Source organism: Meriones unguiculatus, chromosome 9 (assembly GCF_030254825.1).
Source record: "Meriones unguiculatus strain TT.TT164.6M chromosome 9, Bangor_MerUng_6.1, whole genome shotgun sequence".
Taxonomy (NCBI): domain Eukaryota; kingdom Metazoa; phylum Chordata; class Mammalia; order Rodentia; family Muridae; genus Meriones; species Meriones unguiculatus.
In genome coordinates, this window is record NC_083357.1 from 88,427,497 (window position 1) to 88,450,882 (window position 23,386).

The following is a 23,386-nucleotide window of genomic DNA, read 5'->3' on the forward strand; positions in this document are numbered from 1 at the left end:
AAACATATAAGTGGCTAAAAAGAAAAGCCAGTGGATTTTAATAACAAGTAAAAGTCAAAATATTCTCATCTCTTCCCAAGCCCTGTGTTTGTGTGCATGTGTGTCTTTTTTAGAGAGATGTTTGCATTTGACTTAAAATATGTTTTTCAAAAATATGTATTAGACCTACAGAGGGCCTCTGAAAGACTCTACCTAGCAGTGTACCAAAGCAAACACTGAGACTCAAAATCAAACCTTTGGCGGAGTACAGGGAATCATATGAACGAAGGGGGAGTTAGTAAGACCTGGAGAGGACAGGAGCTGCACAGGCACTAAATATATCTCGGCATAGGGGTCTTTTGAAAGACTGTTTCTCCAACCAAGGACCATGTATGGATATAACCTAGAACCCCTGCTCAGATGTACCTCATGGTAGTTCAGTATCCAAGTGGGTACCCTAGTAAGGGGAAAAGGGACTATTTCTGATCTGAACTCAATGGCAGGCTCTTTGACCTCCCCCACCCCCAACCCCTAGGGAGGAGCAGTCCTGCTAGGCCAAAGAGGAGGACTTTGCAGCCAGTCCTGAAGATGCCTGATAAGCTAGGTTTAGATGGAAGGGGAGGAGGACCTCCACTTTCAGTGGACTTGGAAAGGGACAGGGAGGAGATGAGGGAGGGAGAGTGGGACTTGGAAGAAATGAGGAAGCAGGCTACAGCTGGGATACAAAGTTAATAAATTGTAACTAATATTAAAAATAACAAAAATTTAATTAAAAATATGTATTAGATTGTCATTGACCTAACAAAGCTTATCAAAAAATTTTACATATTCTCAATAATATTCAAAAATAAAATATCTAAATCATTGTTTCTCACTTCTAAAATAATTCTACTAGTGACTATTTATTAAATACACTGAGAATTTACTATATCTAACTGTTGAAAAAGTTTTAGTCTCATCTAATTGTTTACTGTCTAAGCAGTCAAGAAACTCATTGTTTTTTTATATAAAATTTGTCCACTGACACTCCATCAAGGACCATATATAGATATAACCTAGAACCTCTGCTCAGATGTAGCCTGTGGTTGCTCAGTAACCATTTGGTTTCCTATAGTAAGGAGAACAGGTATTATTTCTGACTGGAACCCAATGGCAGCCTCTTTGACCTCTCCACCCCCCAAGGGAGGAGCAGTCCTGCTAGGCCACAGAGGAGGACTTTGTAGCCAGTCCTGAAGATACCTGATAAAACAGGGTCAGATGAAAGGGGTGGAGGTCTCCCCTATTGGGATTGGGAGGGAATGAGGGAGCAGGATACAGCTGGGATACAGAGTTAATAAAAAGTAACTAATAATAAAAAAATAAATTAAATTTAAAAAAATACAGTTTTGGTGTATGTGATAGTAAAGATTTCCATAAAAAGAAGAAAAGTAATTATTTTGTTTTGTGAATGGTAGAACAAATGTACACTTTATCAATTTATATTTGAAAAAACTAATGTAACATATAGTTCACCATTCTAACACCAATATTAATTCCAATAAAACCAGAACTGAATATGAATCTTCTAGATGTTCACTATCCTATCTTCATTGCAAGGAATTTCAATACGTGTTTACATTTCTATTTATTATTATTATACATAGCAGTTCTATAATGTGAGAGTTATTTCAAAAACGTATAATCATTCTGAAAAAGTGACACTCAAACTGTAAAAGCCCTTCTTTAAGCCCTTTTTCTTTGATAGCCATAGGGGTAGAACATTTTCTGAACATTTCAGATTTTTTGACAGATTCAAGATTTTGCTTTATTCAGTGGCCATTACTTTTGTGTATGCCATGATGTATTTATTGGTAGTATATTTATCACAAGTTTTATGCAGTTTTTCAGCTATCTCAGTTCAAGAATATATGTTTTTGTTATGATATGTATTGAGGGTATAAGAAGAATGAGTGGCCCATTGACCCAGGCAAAGTAAAGATTAAAAAGCAATAATTAGACTACAGAGGTTACTCAGTTAGTAAGGAGCTTTTAGGGAAGGCATGAGGCCCTGAGTCTGGATTCCTCAAACTATGTGGAATTGTTTGTGTAATGCCAGAGTTTACAATAGGGGTGAGATTTTGGGAAGGAGAAGTAGACAGATAGATCCTTGGTGCTCACTGGCCAGCTACCAAGTCAATCTGGGAATTCCACATTCATGAGAGACTCTGTATCTAAATAAAGACAGAAAATGATAGAGTAACTGCTGGCCTCCACAAACACGTGCCTATGAGGAGACACACAAAGGAGTGGCTGGTTTATGTTTTCCCTATATGCTGCTAATGATAGTCATAAAAGAGACTATTTAATTTCTGTTTTCTTTACAAGCAAACCTATATTCTTTGTCAAAACAAATGATTTTTGAGAAATAACCAACACAAGTAACATTTTTAAAAAACATTACTTCTAGAACACATACATATTTTTGAAACAGAATATTTTCAATCCTTATTTTCATGTGACTATAAAACTCACCACTAAATGATAACACGCATTTAGCTGCTAAACTATACTTGGCATTTGAAATTTTTAATGATTATAGTATTCTTTTCTCCATAAGTAAATATTTTTTTCTAAAATACACTTCTAAGCATTTGTGTAAGTTAATATAAACATTGCTTTTATCAGTGTTATTTTCAACATTGCCTTCTAGTTTTATAATACCACTGATACTATATCTACATTGGATTTTAAATGTTTCATTTCTATTTAATTACCAGTGTAATTCTCTTACCTCCTCTACTGTTTTTATTGCTTTCTCTGTTTCTACACTACTGTATTCTAGCTTTATTATCATTCCGTGCTTTCCTTTAAGCTAAAAATCACACCTTGCTCCAATTGTTCTGTTTCCTATGTTAACGTTTCCATTTTCTTTCCCGTTGTTCTCTGTGCTCTTTTCTTTGCAATTACCCATTTACTGGGCCAGCCAGTATCGCCATGAAAAGATTTAGGCTGGTATGTCTCACATTTTTAGAAAGACTTTGAATCATCAGCTGTGATAATTAATACCAAATACTTGCCAGCAACTTTCTATGCTTTTTTATGAATCTTTAAAATGAATTATTTATAGAGTCCAAGGACGAAGATTTTTAGTTTCCATCTAGTTATTTTATGAACCTAGTCTACTACTCTGATATTACATTAAATAGCTAGCTTGAAATTTATCGCTTAATTAAAAAAATGAAATAGAATCTTAGAGGAAAATAATTTCCCAAAGATCTCACCACCATCTAGTATAAATATAAAAGGTAAAAACAAAAACGATGAAGCAAAAATGATACAGCAAAGTTATCTTCATCCTCAAATGATATTATTCTTCCTTAATTTCTTAAGAGGATCTGTCCTGGGCCAATCTAATTGTCAAGTTATATATTTCTCTAAATAAATAGCCTACACAGTTCTTACCTAACGTGTTATATGTTTGTTTATTTTGCAGATTATTTTCTATTAAAAGTCAAACTTCATCTGTAGAGGATGGATTGAAAATCTAGGTGGGGCAAGAAAATCTACACAATCAACTATTTGGGGCCCACAGGGGTTCATACAGACTGAACTGCCAAAAAGAGAGCATGCAAGGGACTGACCTAGGGCCTCTGCATATATGTAACGGTTGTGCAACATGGTCTTCGCGTGGGACTGCTAACAGATGTAGCAGAGGATGTCTTTGACTTTATCGCCTGCCTTTGGATCTCTTTCCCCTAACCGGGCTGCCTTCTTTAGCCTCAATAGAAGATGTGCCTAGTCTTACAGCAACTTGATATACCTAGGCTGGATGGAAGGCCTCCTCTTGTCTGAGGAAAAAGGAAGCAGGGTAAAGGGATGGAGGGGAGGGAGAGGGAAGAGGGAAGGACTAGGAGGAGAGGAAGGAGGGGAATCTGTGACCAGGATGTAAAGTAAATAAATAACTTAGTTAATAATTGAACTTCAAATTAAAAAAACGCAGCACCCAAAGGTGTGACACTCTTGCATTGGGATCTCTGTTTGTCGCTGTTATGCTCTCTACCAGATGAATCCACAGAAGACACACAGCACAGCAGGGAGGACTGACCAGAGGCAAAGTTTCCAAAAGCCATCTGAGGCCCAATCACAGGCTGCTGGACAGGGCGCAAAATATTATTGCATGGGGAAGCTTTCTGGCCCTGTGAGAGGAGATAAGGGCCAAAGATTACATTGTCCAGAATACATATTTTGGTAGCAATATTATTATGTTAAAGACGGAACAGTCATTGTTCCTGAGGGGCCCATTTACTTTAACTGTGATTGGAGAGTCCAGTAGGGTGTCATTGTTTACCAGGAAGCTGTCTGCTAGACAGCAACCTCATGACCTTTTGAGCAGTGTAGCAATCTAAAATGCCATGTCTACACCCAGGATCAATACCATATTTTACTAGTAATAAAGACCTTTGGTTTTAGTTCTGGGTTTTACACGCTGCTAAATTTTGAGTTAGGTGTCTGTGCCTTGGGACTTTCAAGACTGCTAACATCTGACTACCTAACAAAAGGGAGCTCTCTCTTTCTGAGAGAATTAAGTGGCTTTTTGGCTGCTGAAAAATGTTAACAAGAAATATTTTCCCCCTCTGAGCACAACGTGTGTGTGTGTGTGTGTGTGTGTGTGTGTGTGTATACATTAACCAGTCCTAAGCAGTTGTGGTGAACTACAGAATATGAATTGATCCATAACCATCTTGGTAATTAATCATAAGTACTAATATAATGGTTAATTCATGAACGTTAATTAAGCATTTTCAGGTGGATTTCTAAACATTGATGGTGTTCTTGGTTCCTTATTCACTGACCAATGACATCATTATAAATTAATAGTTACAATTTATATTTAAAACAGCAATTAAAAAACAGCACCCAATTCATACTGCTTTCATATGAAAGTGAGTTCAAGTTATAAATAATTATGTCTTAAAGAATGTGCATTGAATAATAGACTCTCTGAAACAATAGAGTACTACAATGTTTATTTTCTAAGAGGCCATGAAATTTTCTTGAAACAGAGTTAAGGGAGAGCTTAACTAAGGTCCATAAATAAATCTAAGTTTTGGGTCAGAATTGACCCTTTATAAAAAATATGACTAAAATTTAGAGCCCATAATTTTGTTTTACAGCTCTATTTCAACTATTTTTTCTAACTAGGCATAGCATTAAACTTCCTTCTAAATAAACAATTCTCTACACATAGTGCAGTGCGGCTCTGAAACCATGTCGTGAGGTTTCTTTGTGAAGTGGGTGGTAATCAGTACAAAACTCACTAGTCAAATGGACAAAGGATGGGTGGCTGTGCGGGGTTCAGCCACAAGTGAAACATCTATTTTTACACCTCTCCTGAAAGTCTTAGTGACTACAGCAGAAGTAGGGACAAACAGGTGCTAAGAACTAGACTTAGGAGGGCCAGAGAAAATCAGTGCCTTGAGAACTCTGAACAGCCTTGCTTGCCTGTGCAATATCAAGACGTGCAACACTTTAGCACAGGAAAAGAAGGGGCTCATGAGCCCTCAGGTCTAAGTGAGAAACTGTGGAAGTTGTTAAGTTTCTTTGCTTTTTCTGTTTTTATTTACTTCACAGCCTTATTGCAGTCCCTTCCACCTCCTCCCCCTTTCCCCACTCCCCATCTCTCCTCAGAAAAGAGGTGCCCCATCCACCACTACCAATAAATAAGCCTGGGCATATAAAGTCAGACATGACTGAGTGCATCCTCTTTCACTGATGCTAGACTTGATGCCCAGTTAGGAGAAAATGATCTAAAAGCAGGCAACAGAGTCCATGTCAGAAACAGCCCCAACTCTAATTGCTAGGGAACCTTCATGAAAACTGAGTTGCCCTTCAGCTACATATGTTGAGGAGACTTAGGTCTAGTCAGTACATTCTCTTTGGATAGTAGTCTCCGAGCCCTCATGGACCTCAGTTATTTGACTCTGTTGTTCTTCTTGTTAAGCTATTGTCCCTTCCGCCTCCCACTATTCTTTCCCAAACGTCTTCCCAAGACTCCATGAACTCCTTCTAATGTTTCGCTGTGGTTCTCTACATCTATTTCAATCTGCTGCTTGGTGGAGCCTCACAAGAGGACTGTTATGTTAGTCTCCTGTCTGCAGGCAAAGCAGAGTGTCAGTAATAGTGTCAGGGGTTGGCTTTGTTCCATGGGGTGTGTCTTAATTTGGGCCAGTCTTTGGCCCTTCCCTCAATCTCTGTTCCATCTTTATCCCTGTATATCTTACAGTCAGTGTAAATTATAAGTTGAAGGTTTTGTATGTGGGTTGGTGTCCCCCTCCGACCACTAGAAATCCTGCCTGGCTATAGGAGATGTCCACTTTAGTCTCCATATACTCCACTGCTAGGAGTCTCAGCTAGAATCACCCCATATCCTCCCAGGAGCATACCCAGTTGCAAGCCTCCAGCTTTTACCTGAGGTACACCCCTAATTAGGTTCCTTTCTCCCAGCCCTCTCACCTCCCATCCCTGTTCTCCCACAGCCTGATCCCCACCCCTGTTATCCTTCCTAGCCCCTCACCCTAGCCTCTCTTGCTTTATCGTCCCCCAATGTCTATTTTATTTTCCCTTCTGATGGAGATTCAAGCATCCTCCCTAGAGCACTCCTGTTACTTACCTTCTTTGGGTCTACAAATTGTAGTATGGTTATCCTATACTATATGACTAAAATACACATACAAGTAAGTACATACCATGTGTTTCTTCCTGGGTCTGGGTTACCTCACTGGATGATGTTTTCTAGTTCAATCCATTTGCCTGAAAATTTCATGATTTCCTTGTTTCTAATAGCTGACTAGTATTCCATTGTGTAAATGTATCATATTTTCTTTTATGCATTCCTTGGCTGAGGAGTATCTAGTTCGTTTCCAGTTTATGGATATTACAAACAATGCTATTATGAATATAGTTGAGTGGGTATCCTTGTGGAATGGTGGAATGTCATTTAGATATATTCCCAGGAGTGCTATAGTTGGGTCTTGAGGTAGAACTACTCCCAATTTTATGAGGAAACACCAGATTGATTTCAAAAATGTTAGTTTGTTTGTGAAGGTTGTTTTATTGGTAGTCCCAGTGTTGGGCTCTCTCTCATAGCATACAACTCAAGTTTGGCCAGTAATTGATTGGCAAGGTTGAAGGTTTTGTGTGTAGGTTGGTGTCCCACTCCCTCCGCTAGAAGTGCCCCCTGGCTACAAGATGTAGCTAATTCAGGCTTCATTCCTGTCCTCTACTCCCACCCCCACGACACACACACATTGCTAGGAGTCCTATTTTTAATAGTTGAGTAGTGTTCCATTCTGAAAAGGACCACAAATCCATTCTTTGAATGAAGGACTTCTAGGTTGTTTCCAGACTCTGGCTATTATGAATAAAACTGCTATGAACATAGTTGAACAAATGTCTTTGTTGTATGGTGGAGCATATTTTGGGTGTATGCCCCGGAGTGGTATAGCTGGGTCTAGAGGTAGAGTTATTCCCAGTTTTCTGAGAAAGCGCCATATTGAGTTCCACAGTGGTTGTTTGTTTTCTAAGGTTGCCACTCCTGGTAATACAGTCACATAATTCCAGTAGATAGCTCTGCATTCAAGAATACAAGAATACACAAATTGCAGACACTAGATACTTATATTTTAAAAAGACATGAAATTTGATGGTGTGCGAAAAGTAGGGAGAGTGAAGGTGGATCTGTGTTGAATTAGGGGAAGGGCCTGAAGTAAGAATATAGTTAAAATACCTATGTAAATTGGTCAAAGACTTAAAAAAATAAGGTTAGAAAGATTTTCTCTAGGATTTTAAACTGAGGCTAGAAAATATTTATAATCTTAGCAAAAAAATGGCAAAATTATAAATCTGCCTATCATTCAGTACAATGAACCACCAAGTTTATGTGGATATTCTCAATTCTAAATATGTTTAATAAAATTTTTGAAAAATGAGTCATTTGGATTCTCTTCCACTGTGGGCTGGCAAGGTCTTTCTGCCAGGGTAAAGTGATCAAAAAGCAACCAACAGAGTTTCTTCAGGCAGTCCTGATGAGACCTGATAGGCTAGGGTCGGACAGTAGGAAGGGAGGAGGACCTCCCCTATCAGTGGACTAGCCGAAGGGGATGGGGAGAAAGAAGGAGAGAAGTTGGGACCAGGAGGAGATGAGGGAGAGGGCTACAACAGGGATATAAAGTGAACAAATAGTAAATAATAATAATAATAATAATAATAATAATAATAATAATAAAATGAGCCATCTGCCAGTTACCCACGTAATTTTTGTTGCAGTATACAAGCTTCTCCTTAAGCTACCAAATGGAGACCTGTTGCCACATCCATTGTCCCAGCCTAGTCTGGCCACCCTTATCTTGCCACAAGTGATTTTGCTGTACCAACAATCTCTGCCAGGGCCCTTCATAACTATCCATCAGTCCAGAGGCCTCTTACATGTTTTTACTGAGGCAAATCTACCAACACACTCCAGGCTTGCAACAAAAGTAACATCTTGTACACCGGTCCATACCTCTCTAACTATATGACTTTATTTTACCCAAATGATTTCCAACACCAAGGATAACCTATTTGTATATCCTCCTTTCTGTCCTAAACTGATCTGTCCATATCACACAGAGAACTAACAAAAGATGTCTACATGCTCAGGTATCACTTCAAAAGTACGAACAATAGGGAATATCAAGCCAGGGCCATTCCTCTACAATGTATTAGTCATGCAGAAATGTTTATTGATGAGAATTACCAAGATGAGCTCAAGAATAAAGATTTTTTTAAATTTTTATTTTTATTATTAGTTACTTTTTATTAACTCTGTATCCCAGCTGTATCCTGCTCCCTCATTCCCTCCCAATCCCACCCTTCCTCCCTTATCACCTTCCTGCCCCTTTCCAAGTCCACTGATTGGGGAGGACCTCCTCCCTTTTCATCTGACCCTGTTTTAACAGGTATCTTCAGGACTGGCTACAAAGTCCTCCTCTGTGGCTTAGCAGGACTGCTCCTCCATTGGGGGTTGGGGAGGTCAAAGAGTCTACCATTGAATTCATGTCAGAAATAGTCCCTGTTTCCCTTACTAGGGTACCCACTTGGATACTGAGCTACCATGGGCTATATCCGATCAGAGGTTCTAGGTTATATCCATACATGGTCCTTGGTGGAGTGTCAGTCTCAGAAAAGACCCCTGTGTCCAGATATATTTGGTCCTTGTGGAGCTCCTATCCTCTCCATGTCATACTAACTCCCCCTTCTTTCATATGATTCCCTGAACTCTGCCAAAGTTTTGGTCATGAGTCTTAGTATCTGTTTTGATACACTGCTAGGTAGAGTCTTTCAGAGGCTCTCTGCGGTAGGCTAAAATATCAATTATAAATGTCTACAAAGAAGATAAGAAAAAAAAAACTTTGTAATTTAAGCATACATGATAGAGAAGACCCTAAGTCAATGGCATAGACCAGATCCTTAACCAAACTAAGGATAAAATTTAATTCAGGAAAAGCACAACCATTTTTTATACAAGAAATACACAATACGCAAAATAGACACTACAGGAACAGAAAATTCCCATTGTCCCATAACATATCCTTAATGCATGGAATATGCGTAACGGAGGATATGTTTTGCAAGTTACAAGAGAAAAAATATCAATCAAAAAAATCAAACAAATATAAAGGAAAAACCTACCAGAACAGCTGATTTCTCAGTAGAAGCTTTGAAAGTCAGAAGAGCCTGAATGTATTTCAATTCCTTAAAAATCTATGGTGTCAAGCTTAGAGTAATTCAGCAAATTCAGCAATTCAGTAATTCAAGAATTTTTTTTGTCATAATTTATGGATAAAGAAAAATTTTACATAATATAAAGAGCTTCAAATTTTATATGCAACAAATGAAACATAAAACAATGTTTAAATTCCATTCACTCTGCCCAACAGTTGCCCATCAGGCTCAGCATCTGCTTTGATAATGGGTTACATAGTAATGGGAAGAGGGATGCCTCTGACATAATCTGACTGGCCTGCTCTTTGATCACCTCCCCCTGGGGGGAGCAGCCTTACCAGGCTACAGTAGAGGACAATGCAGCCACTTTTGATGTGAACTGATAGACTAAGATCAGAAAGGAGAGGAGAACCTCCCCTATCAGTGGACTTGGGGAGTGGCATGCATGCAGAAAGGGGAGGGAGGGTAGGATCAGGAAGGGAGGAGGGAGGGGCCTATGGGGGGATACAAAATGAATAAAGTGTAATTAATAAAAAATTTAAAAAAACAATATTTAAGGATGAATAAAGAAAAGAGCATGGCAGAAAAGCCTGATAATAAAATACAAAACCATAATTATTAAAACACAACGTACAACAGAGAACACAAGCAACAGCCCCAAATGGCAACATCACATCTAAACAAAGGAAGAAATGAACATCGGTACAAAATCCCAATTTATTTCTAATATCAGAGATCAGACCTCTACTCTTGCCTGATGCGTCTAAAACAAAAAGGGGGAACTGTAGAGAGCTGCGGAATGCTATGCCTTAAAGATGGAGCTGGTTTCCGCCTTCCACCTTCCCGATGGTGAGTGCTCTCTGTCACGAACAATTCCACATTTGGCTAAGGCTGAGGATCTGGCTTGCTTCCATGTATGTCGACCTATCTGCATTGCCCCCGTGGCACGCCTGGGTTGGCTACCCAGAGGCTATTTAAGCTGTGGGCTGGCTTTCCCCAGGGTCCGAGGATTGTTCAAGGTTCCTGAATAAACTGCATTGAAAAAAAAAAGTAATAAATAAATAGAAGACAAAAAAAATTATAACAACGATGTCCGAGAAAGTCATAAGAAAGCATACTGTTAAACACATAACTAAAAATTAACAAAAAACTTTAATGCTTAAAATTTCTTTGAAATATACATGTATATATATATATATATATATATATATATATTTCTCTTGTTAGCTGACATTTCTTTCTGCAAGAGTCAAAGACTACTGAAAACAAAAAAGCATAAAAACAAACAAACAAACAAAAAAAAAAACCAGGAAAGAGAAACTCTCATTTGAATTCTTGGTCCAATTGTCCAATTGGTCCAATTGTCTTCCAAACCATTACAGGCCATACCTACTTCCCTTGGTTGCCCAAAGCCAAGAGGTGAAAATAAATTCTCTAATGCTGAAGGCACCATGCACTCTAGACCAATGGTCTAGACTTCCCTGAATTGAGCCTAATCTGAATGCTTCCTCCTTGAACACTCATTTCATGGTATCAGGTATTATGCAAGCTACCAAAGGAGGTGACTATACATAAAAAGAAAAAAAAATCCCTAAGCATTCTTTAGTGGCATGTACGTTAAATGTGCTCAACTATATAACAAGGATTTTGCTTAACCATGTTCATGACAGTTCTATTCTTAATAGCCAAAATCTGGAAACAACCTAGATAGATGTCCTTCAACTCAGGAAGGTATACAGAGATTAGAGCTCCACAAGGACCAAATATATCTGGATTTTTGTTTTTTATATATATATATATATATATATTTATTTTTTAAATAATTTTATACATTCACTTGTATCCCAGCTGTAGCCCTCTCCCACTTTCCCTCCCAATCCTCCCCTCCCTCCCTCATCTCCTCCCTGCCCCCTTCCGAGTCTACCGATAGGGGAGGTCCTCCTCTCCTTCCATCTGACCCTAGCTTATCAGGTATCTTCAAGACAGCTGCAATGTCCTTATCTGTGGCCTAGTAAGGCTGATGTTCCCTCAGGGCGGGGGAAGGGGGATAAGGGGAGGAAGGTCCCCTTCATTGAAGGTCCCCCTCAATGAAGTCATTGAGTTCATGTCTGAGTCTTTTATGAGACTGTATCTCCAACCAAGGACCATGTATGGATATAACCTAGAACCCCTGCTTGGATGTAACCCATGGTAGCTCAGTATCCAAGTGGGTACCCTAGTAAGGGGAACAGGGACTGTTTCTGACATGAACTCAATGGCTGGCTCTTTGACTTCCCCCTACTACACCCCAAGGGAGAGGCAGCCTTGCTACGCCACAAAGGAGGACCTTGCAGCCAGGCCTGATGAGACCTGATAACCTAGGGTCAGAGGGAGGAGAGGAGATCTTGCCTATCAGTGGACTTGGAAAAGGGCAGGGAGGAGAAAAGTGAGGGAGGTGGGATTGGGAGAGAATGAAGGAGCCAGCTACAGCTGGGATACAATGTTAATAACCTGCAACTAAAATTAAAAAAAGAATAAAAATTTAATTTAAAAAATAAAATAAAATACACAATGGAATACTACTCAGCTATTAAAAACAAGGAAATCGTGAAATTTGCAAGCAAATAATGGGAACTAGAAAAGATCAACCTGAGTGTGGTAACCCAGAAAGAGACACACATGGTATATATTCACTTATAAATGGATATTAGAAATATAATATAGGATAAACACACTAAAATCTATACTGCTAAAATCTATACTGCTAAAGAAGCTAAACAAAAAGGAAAACCTTAGGGAAGATAATCCTCTTTGAGAAGGGTAAACACTATAGATATCTGAAACAAGAGAAGACAGGGAAGAGAACAAGAGCCTACCACAGTGGTTCTTGAAAGACTCTACAGATTGAGGTATCTAAGCAGAGGCTGAGACTCATAGCCAAACTTTGGGCATAATGCATAGAAATGTATGAAAGGAGTGGGAGATAGAAAGACCTGAAGAGACACAGGGCCTCTGAAAGACTCTACTCGGCAAGGTATCAAAGCAGATGCTGAAACTCATAGCCAAACTTTGGGCCCAGTGCAGGGAATCTTATGAAAGAAAGAGGAGCTTAAAAGACCTGGAGAGGACAGGAGCTCCAAAAGGAGAGAAATGGAACCAAGAATTCTGGGCCCAGGGGTCTTTTCTGAGACTGATACTCCAACCTAAGGACCATGCATGGAGATAACCTAAAACCCCTGTTCAGATGTAGCACGTGGTAGCTCAGTATCCAAGTGGGTACCCTAGTAAGGGGAACAGGGACTGTCTCTCTGACATGAACTCATTGGCTGACTCTTTGATTACCTACCCCTGAGGGGAGAGCAGCCTTACCAGGCTACAGAAGAAGACAATGTAGCCAGTCCTGATGAGACTAAGATCAGATAAGCTAAAATCAGATGGAAGGGGAGGAGGACCTCCCCTATAAGTGGACTTGAAGAAGGGCTAGAAGGGCATGGGAGAAGATGAGGGAGAAAAGGTAGGATTGGGAGGGGTTAATGAAGGGTGCAACAGCTGAGATACAAAGTAAATAAACTATAATTTATTAAAAAAATAAATTAATTAAAAAATAAAAAAAGAAAGACCTGGAGAGGACAGGAACTCCAAAAGGATACCAACAGAGCCTAAAAAACTGGTCCCTGGGGACCCTGAATAGACTGACACCCCAACCAAGGACCGTACTGGAGAAGAACTAAATCCCCTGCTCAGGTGTAGCCCACAGACTCAGTCTCCAAGTGAATGTCCTAGTAAGGGGAGTAGGAGCTGTCTCTGACATGAATTCAGTGGCAGGCTCTCTGAGTACCTCCCCCTGTGGGTTTCAGCCTTGCCAGGCCACAGAGGAAGACAATGCAACCAGTCCTGATGAGACCTGATAGGCTAGGTTCAAATAGAAGTGGAGGAGGAACTGCCTTATAAGTGGACTAGGGCATAGGGGAAGAAGAGGGAGGGTGGGTGGGATTGGGAGGAGACGAGGGAGGAGCCTATAGCTGGGGTACAAATTAAATACATTTTAATAAATGATAATAATAATAATAATAAAGAAAAAAGGTAAACATAATTTTCCATTACATTTATTTATTTATTTATTTATACTTAAGACCTATTCAACAATTAGAAAATTATGCCAGGTAATGGAAACCTAGCCAGCTATTTTGAGATACTGAAGTGTATAAACACCTCCAGTACTTTTGTGTCTATGTTTATTTGCTAGGATGATAAAGTAAACACGTGGACTTAGAAACCCCACTGATTTCAAGCATATAACAAAACTCTGAAACATTTTCTTAATAAGTATTATGAACTCTATCACTGAAATTAAAACTATAGGAGATGTAACTTTAACTTAGATTTTTGATAGAATATGAACTTGAAAACCAAAAGTACATCATTTATTCAATAATTACAATTTTTAGATGGATCTAATTTTAGGGCTAATAATAACCTATGGAAATACATGCTTTCTCATGATATAAAGAAAGAATAAAAGTAGTAAAATATGTATTAAGTATTTCACATACATTAAAAATAATAATGTAAGCCCATGTTTAAGTTTGATGGTGTATGTATTTTGATTTCACCCTTCTGAATAAATCCGAATTGATACTACTGAGCAGTTTCTTTACTATTCTACTCTAGATTTTACGTGTGTTTTATTTTCATTTATATTTTGTGTTTGACTAAAAGGTATTTGGTAGACATTATTACAATTTCTTGGTACTACTAACACTCAAAAGTCTATAAATTGGTATCTGTAAACATCCTCTTTTCTGATTAGTAGCATATATTTTTGCCTTGTCCATTCTGTATAAAATAAATGACACTGAATATTATGATATAAGCACACCATATCTTTTCTAATAATTGTTTCAGTAGCTCAAAAACAAAATAATTATAAAAATACAGCAAAGTACAATGTTGAAATCAACAAAGCATTAGACATTTCTTGAATGTCATACGTCAATAAGCAGTCATGAAAGTTAAGTAATTACTAGTAGTCATTTCTAGCAGAAAATAATCATTGTTCTCTTAAAATTAAAGTATTTTATTCATAATATCACTGCTTCTAAGATCCCTGGTTTTATGTATTTTCTCCTCTTTCTAACAAGATAAAATAAATGACCTAATAATAAAAAAGCAATTATTTGCTGGGTACTTTATATGTTCTATCAAATTTTATTTTTGGCTAATAATGTTGTCATAACTAATAGTAAGATTCTCAGATGGTTAGGAAAATATGCAACGTTGAATCTTACATGTCATCATAAAGATGTCTGAGTACACACATAAATGGGAGTTTCAGAAAGAATGTATTTATATAACATTAACATATAAATCAGTCAATTATAAAATAATTTTTCTCTCTAATGGTCATGGTTCTCCTCTAGTTAATAAAAGTCCAAAATAGAAGAAAAGACTGAATTTTCATGAGAAACAGAGATAAAACCAGCAAATTTCATTCACTTGAAAGGCAGAATCAGCCTTATCATAGTTCATGGTCATTGCCAAGCTAGCTGAAATTAGAATCACTATGGACACATACCTGTTTGCACCTATAAAAAAATTGCCAAAACTTACTGTGAGTTGGATTACCATTTGGTCTGAGGCTCTAGACAAACGGAAAAAGCGAAATCAGGCTGAGCACCAGTATTCATCTCTTTACACTTCCTGATTGGAAGGCTATCTCAGCTCATGATGTTAGCTCTATGACTCATTACCATTACAGATTACACTCTCAATGGACCTGCAAATGGTGAACCTAAACAAATCGTTCTTCTGAAAGTTTTTTTTTTTTTCCAGTTAGGTATTGAGTCACAGAAAAGAGAAAAGTAACCAAAAACATCTTCTTGGATCTTCAGCAGCTGGTTTATGCCACAAACTTCTGACTTGCAGGCTTCTATAGCAAAAGGAGCCACATCCTTAATTTTTCTCTACATTTATATTTATTTTATTGAGTTGGTTTCTCTAGAGAAACAGGAGTAAAAGAGAGTGCATCAAAAATGTAATCTATAAGTGTAGCAACTTCTTTTCTCTCTGACAGTATACCTGACCTATGCGGTATATATAAATGGTGTGTTTGGGTATGTTTGAGCATACAGTTCTTTATTATAGAGAAGACATGTTTGAAGAAGCATTAGGTAGATGGTCACACTGAAAAAAAGGAAGCAAAGAATGTTTGTGCTTAGCTCACTTTCAGTCTGGTACCCAGTCCACAGGATTGAACTGTCCAAATTTAGGAGTGATGGTCTTTCCTACTCAGTTAAACTAAACCTGAAAGGTCCTTACAAACATGCTTAGAAATATGTTTTCATGTTGATTCTAAATATCATCTACTTGACAATCAAAACTGAACATCACAAGGTTTGGCAATACCTTCAACTCTTTTCAATATCTTATTAATTTTTTTTATAAAATACAAACTACAAAGAATTTCAGACTGTAGGAGACTTTATAGGTTGAAGACCCTCAAGATCAAGTTCTCTTTGAAAGGGAGATTTATTTGCCCTAGAAGAACAAAAGGCAGGGGATAAGAGACAAATAAAGCAGATAGAGAATGAAGAAGTAAAAGAGAACAAAAAAGAAATGGGAGCAGGATATTTGGCCCAGGGTTGGACAAAGAACCGCCTCTGGATAAAGAGGAGACAGATGTATCACATAACAAATGTCAGGTTATAAAAGTTAAGGGGGAAAATTCTGTTTTAGGATGAGGTGATTACTTTTAATTTGGCATATCAATCAGATGAGTCAAAGGGGACTTTTGGTTGGTGGACTTCAATACCTTGAGAGCTGGACCTTGGCAGTCAGCCTCAGGTGGAAAAAGTAACAAAATAAGGGAATGGACCTTGGAATATAACCAAACCATTTTTTAGCAAGGCAGTGGGAATTGGAGAAACGGAAACAGAAATATCACAAATTGTCTTTTTTCTCCCACTATGAACAGAATAAAGTTTAATAATAGTTCTTCTGACATATATATGTTTTTATTTTAATTTATTTATTAATTACATTTTATTTACTTTGTATCTCCCTTGTAGTTCCCTCTCTCCTCCCCTCTCAATCCCTCCCTTCCTTCTCCTTCTCCACCCTTGCCCCTCCCCAAGTCTACTGGTAGAGGAGGTCTTCTTTTCCTTTCTTATTGAAAAAAAATGACATCATTCAAAATATATGGGAATTTCTATGGGAACAGTTTGTCAGGTAGTCCAATACTACTAATTATTAATTACAATATAAGTAATGCTACAATTCCCAGATTACACGTTATATATTTAAAAAAATATGCTTTAAATCATGTATAAATGTCATCTGTAAAGGATTAAAGGGAAAAGAGGTTTCACAAAGGCATATGAAGTTAAAGCTGGGGAACTAATGTGGAAATAAGAGTGTCTTCTTCCTTAAGATAATGAAGTAAATGGAGCTGAAGGAGAAGATAGAGAAGCTGTGAAGATGAGGCAGACCACTGTATGTCACAAGTTTGAAAATAAAGCTGAAGAATTGCATTCAGTTGTAAAGATAAACAGACAGGACCAGGAGGAGAGGGATCAAGAGGCAGTTAAATAGACAGCAGATCAAGTGGCTGATAAGAATGGGATGCACAATAATTTTTTTCTTTCAGAGGCCCACTATGGTAGGTTCCTGTCCTATTTCTTGCTTTCTCCTACTTCCAATGTATATCCCATTTGTCTTTCTGAGTGAGGATAGATCATCTCTCTCTGGGTCCTCTTTCTTGTTTATCTTCTTTAGATGTACAGATTTTAGTTTGTTTATCCTATATTACAGGTCTAGAATTCACTTATAAGTGAGTATACACCGTGTGTGTCTTTCTGCTTTTGGGATACTTCACTCATGATGATCTTTTCTAGACCCCAACATTTGACTGCAAATTTCATGATTTCCTTGTTTTTAATTGCTGAGTAGTATTCCATTGTGTAAATATACCAGAATTTCTGTAACCATTCCTCCGTTGAAGGACATCTAGGTTGTTTCCAGAGTCTGGTTATTATGAATAAAACTGCTATGAACATGGTTGAGCAAATGCCCTTGTTGTGTACTTGAGCATATTTTGGATATATGCCTAGGAGTGGTGCAGCTGGGTCTTGAGGAAGCAATATTCCTAATTGTCTGAGAAAGCACCAGATTGATTTCCAAAGTGGTTATATAAGTTTAAATTCCCACCACAGTGGAGGAGGGTTCCCCTTTCTCCACAACCTCTCCAGCATGCTTTGTCACTTGGGTTTTTGATCTTAGCCATTCTGATTGGTATAAGGTGAAACCTCAGGGTCATTTCGATTTGCAATTCCCTGATGGCTAAGGACATTGAGCATTTCTTTAAGTGTATCTCTGCCATTCTATATTCCTCTACAGAGAATTCTGTTTAGCTCCGTACCCCACTTTTTAATTGGGTTACTTGATTTGTTGCTTTTTAGCTTCTCATTCCCTCCCAATCCTACCCTCCCTCATCTTCTCCAATGCCCTTCTCCAAGTCCACTGTTAGGGGAGGTCCTCTTCTCCTTCCATCTGACTCTAGTCTATCAGGTCTCATCAGGACTGGCTGCATTGTCTTCCTCTGTGGCCTGGCAAGGCTGCTTTTCCCTCATGGGAGGTGGGGAGAGTGGTCAAAGAGCCAGCCACTAAGTTCATTTCAGAGACAGTTCCTGTTCCCTTTACTAGGATACCCACTTGGATACCGAGCTGCCATGGGCTACATCTGTGCATGGGTACTAAATTAAATTTTTTTCTTTGTTATTCTGATTTATTACAATTTATTCACTTTGTATCCAGGAGGTAGCCCCCTCCCTCATCTCCACCTGGTTCCACCCTCCTTCCTTCTTCCTCCCCTATGTCCTTCCCTTTGTTCACTATAAGAGGGGTTCTTCCTCCCCTTCTATCTGCTCTAGCCTATAAGATCTTGTCAGGTCTGTCTGGATTCTCTTTCTCTGTGGCCTAGTTAGGCCACCTTAGCAGGGAGAGGTAATCAAAGAGCCAATCACTTAGTCCATGTCAGAAATAGCCCCTCCCTTTACTAGCTTACCCAGATGGAGGCTGAGCTACCCACCATAATCAATAAATGGGACCTCATGAAACCGAAAAGCTTCTGTAAAGCAAAGGACACTGTCAACAAAACAAAACAACAGCTTACAGACAGGGAAAAGATCCTCACCAACCCTACATCTGACAAACGGCTAATATTCAGAAAACATAAATACTCAAGAAGTTAAACACTAACAAAAAAACAACTCAAGGGACAATACCTGCTGGAGAGGTTGTGGAGAAAGGGGAACCCTCCTCCATTGCTGGTGGAAATGTAAACTTGTACAGCCACTTGGAAATCAATCTGGCATGTTCTCAGAAAATTAGGAGTAGTGTTATCTCAAGATCCAGCTATCCTGGGCATATATCCAAAAGATATATTGCTCAATGACGCAATATAGTTTTCGAAGACCTTAGGAACAGTAAGGCTGAGCTGTACCAACACCCCTGGGATAGTTCAGAGTTCTCAGTCTGTTGATGTTCGTTACACACAGTGAATAGTCACATAATAGGTTGCTGGAAGCTGTCACCAAGAGGGTGTAGATGCTCTTCTCTGCAATGTGGACAAGATGAGGGAATTGTACCTCTTCGTTAGTTTGAGATACCTAAAAAATTCTCAGGACTGCCTATTTCTGATATAATACGCGTTTGTGCTCCTCCAGTCTCATCTGACTTCTGCACGTTTACCAAATGCACTTTCTACCCTCGGGAGTCCATGCTTTGTGGGTGGTACCAGACAGATGGAAAGATTCAGATGTCTACAAAGATGCAGAGTCCCTCTCCTCAAATGGAATCAAAGTTACCTTAAAATAGAGATCTCCAGGATGAGACACACTCTTACAAAATGATAACCAAAAGAGAACACAACAACATCAACAACAAAACCAAAAACACTCTTTTATATAATATGGAGTAGCTTTGACTAGGGTACAACTGGATCTCAATGCCAAATGATTTTTCCCCATATTCTTTATCCTATAGGCTCTTTATAGAGAAACTAAGTATATAAGTTGTCTTGTTTCTGAAGATAAACTAACAAGTTGTCAAAGCCATACAACCACTGGGTAAACACACGTATAATTGTAGTTAGCATGTATCGTGTGTTTGAAACATACAGTAAGGGAAGGGAGAAGGGATATACATATATCTGTATATATGAACAGATGATTTTAATAACTTACTATGGTGTATAAGTATTTTCTACGTCAAAAAAGTCACTTATCCGGTTTATATCATGCTTATCCAGTCTTGTGGAGACAGATAATTAAGGCTAACTAATCTAACCAACCTCAGTATCCTGGAGTGCTATCAGTTTAAATGATAACAAAAGGGTCACCTCATTCAACCATGGTGCATCTGAATCATAGTGCTTGTGCAATAGATTCTTCAAAAGTATATATGAGACTTACAGGATTTGATAAGTGGATAGAATGATGTGAATGTGCAGATAATACAGTGCTGTCAGAAACAATTGCAAGACAGGGAAGTTACTATTAGAATATTTTTAGTCAGATGCAAATATGTGTCTGTGTATCTTTGAATTTGTATTTGTTAATTTGTTAACAGAGGAGAGCTTTGCAGCCAGTCCTGAAGATACCTGATAAAACAGGATCAGATGAATGGGGAGGAGGTCCCCCCTATCAGTGGACTTGGAAAGGGGCACGGTGGAGATGAGGGAGGGAGGGAGGGACTGGGAGGGAATGAGGGATCGGGACATGGCTGGGATACAGAGTTAACAAAATGTAACTGATAAAAAAAAATTAAAAAAAAAAAGAATATTTTTAGTCAGATGCAAATATGTGTCTGTGTATCTTTGAATTTGTATTTGTTAATTGGGTTGAATATGTGTGTGTGTGTGTGTGTGTGTGTGTGTGTGTGTGTGTGTGCATTTTCTCTGTTTTAAGCTATGTTAGGGAAGCAGGATTATATTGGGCATGAAGAGATAGGCATTGACATTGTATGATATATTCAGGAATTTGTACTTCATCCTGAAGGTGTTGTCAACTCTCTGAAGAATGTTAGTAGGGAGATAGAACGCTAGAAAGGGAAGACTGGAAGCAGTGTGGAGAACGGGACCGTGGGCAGGGAAGGTAAATCGGTTTTCAGCTTACATGCCAACTCTGATCAATTGGCGGAGGCTGCCTGTGGCATTTGCAGAGAAAGATTTTGAGCTCTTGTCCAGGGTTAGTGAAAGAGGGCATCATGATTGATTATCAGTGTCTTCCATTTATTTCTTTCGTCCTACCTCCCTTTTTATTGAATCTTTCTACTATAGCGCCTGTTACAGGTATCAGAAGAGATCAAGTCTTACTGTCATAAGTAAACTACTGATGGAAAGCATTTGCTCTGAATGTTTCTAACTTGAAAATAAAATAATATTGTTATTTTTTTCTGGAGATAATTATAGCTACTCTCACAAATTTTAGTATATACACACTAGAATTATTTTTATTCATTTATAATTATACAAAATTATTATGTAGAAACAAATGTCTATTTATTATAATATTGAATTAAAATCAAACCTTGCATATGAATAAGAATAAAACTTTAATATCACTTAGGGTTTATAAGAAAATTATGTTTTAATATGCAAATATTTTAAAATTTTTCTCCTACTAGCCTTTACTTCCATGAACCAACTCTCATAAAAATGATTTCACTTATTCACATTCTGATAAACATTGTAATGTGTCATAGCATTCATCTGACAAAACTCTCTTGTGTTATAAAGAGTATAGGTTATTCTTTAAAGAAAAGGCTATTTTACAATTCTCAATTTTCCACATACTATAGTCAAATCTCAGGCAAATATCATGTCAGCTTTCTGTCATTTATGCAGATGCAAATATTAAATAAAACTATCACTAGGCAAACACATTAAATATATGCACACAAATTTATAAAATAACTAATTTATGACATTCCAAAATATTTGAATTTATTGTGTATATTCTATCCTTCACTAACATTTTAAGAGAGCCTAAAGCTATTTAAAAGTTTCCTTGTATTAATATATCTCAAAACAAAAAAGAATATATATGTGTATTAATATATATACAGACACATCAGTTCATAATATACTAAACTTTCCATTTATTCATACAACTTTTTTAAAACTCCATGATTGAATATAAATGTACATATATATACACACACATCAATTTATAATATACAACAGATTCCACTATTTATACAATTGATTTAAAATTCTATGAATGGAAATAGAATTCAATGGCAGAATATGTACATGCTTCATGTTGTTTTAAAAAAATGTCATTTTCCCTAAATTTTCTAAGGGCACCTCTAAGGAAAATCACGGGATTGATTTTGAATATAAATTTCATTAACACTCACTTTATTGAAGAACAGTGATATTTTTATAGTATACAACCATCATTTATATACTGCTACACAGAAATATTGCTTCAAATATGATTACATTTTTCAGATTGCCCACATGGAAGATGAGATGTGTGAACAACCTAGTATATCTTTTGTCTTTTTAATAGAAAATAATAAGTTTTCCAAATAATGCCACACTTAGTGGAGGCACTTTAATTATAAACTGTGTTTGATGTTACTGAATAAGTTAGTGTTGAACATGAACCCAATTATTTTACGTAAATTGATTGTCATAGTCCTCCCTGTAACATGAGAGAAGTTTGGATTGCAGTGATGGATTTGAGAAACATTCAGTTGTTGCCAATCTATCAGTTGCTGCTTTAATATTACCCCAGGGGCTAGAATTTTAAACCACAGAAAATAGAGAAAAACTTGTCAAGAGAATGGCTACTGCAGCAACGATTTGAAAAAAAAAAAAAATATGTTCTGAAAGTTAGTGACCTTGAACTACTAATAACTGCATAACAAATTCACGGAACCAAGCACAGTATGAAATAATTTTACCAATACTGATGCATGTGTTATAAAAATTCAATTTTTATAAATCATTTATTGTAGTTTTAAAGACTGTTTTAAGGACATAGTGAATGAATGACCAACTAATACTCCAACATTGCTTCATTGCTCCATTATATAAAAGCCCAAACAGTAGACAAATGAACCGTTTTATCATTTGTTACTATCTTTAGAATTTGAATATTTTTGTTTTATAATCTTAGAAATTTTATGTCAGAGATTATCATTTTCTTTTCATTTAGGAGAAAGAAAATGTTCTATCCAGTCATGGTTGACTTTCTTTATGTTTCACTTCAGTTTTCTGGGCATTACTAGTAGTTTTTATTTCACAGTTGTTTCTTGTTTAAGTCTCAAGCAAGACGACAACAGCATGGGGCAAAACATTTCTGGCTTAATTTGAAATGCTGTTTTCAGGGTGTTTTAACAGCAGCAATTCTCATATGAGCAAGTAAAGATCAAAAATGTGATCTCTTTCTCCCTAGATATACTACAAATAGAAAAACGAACACAACAGAATTTCTAAAAGCATAAAATGAATTAAATATCTAAGGCATTCCTGTAAAGTTTATACACACATACATAATGAACATATATGTCTACAAAGACCCACACACATTCATGCATGCATGCATTGAATCATATATAATTTTATATGCTGTCATAAAAGCAAGATGAAAATGTGGAATATAAAAATTCTTATACATTC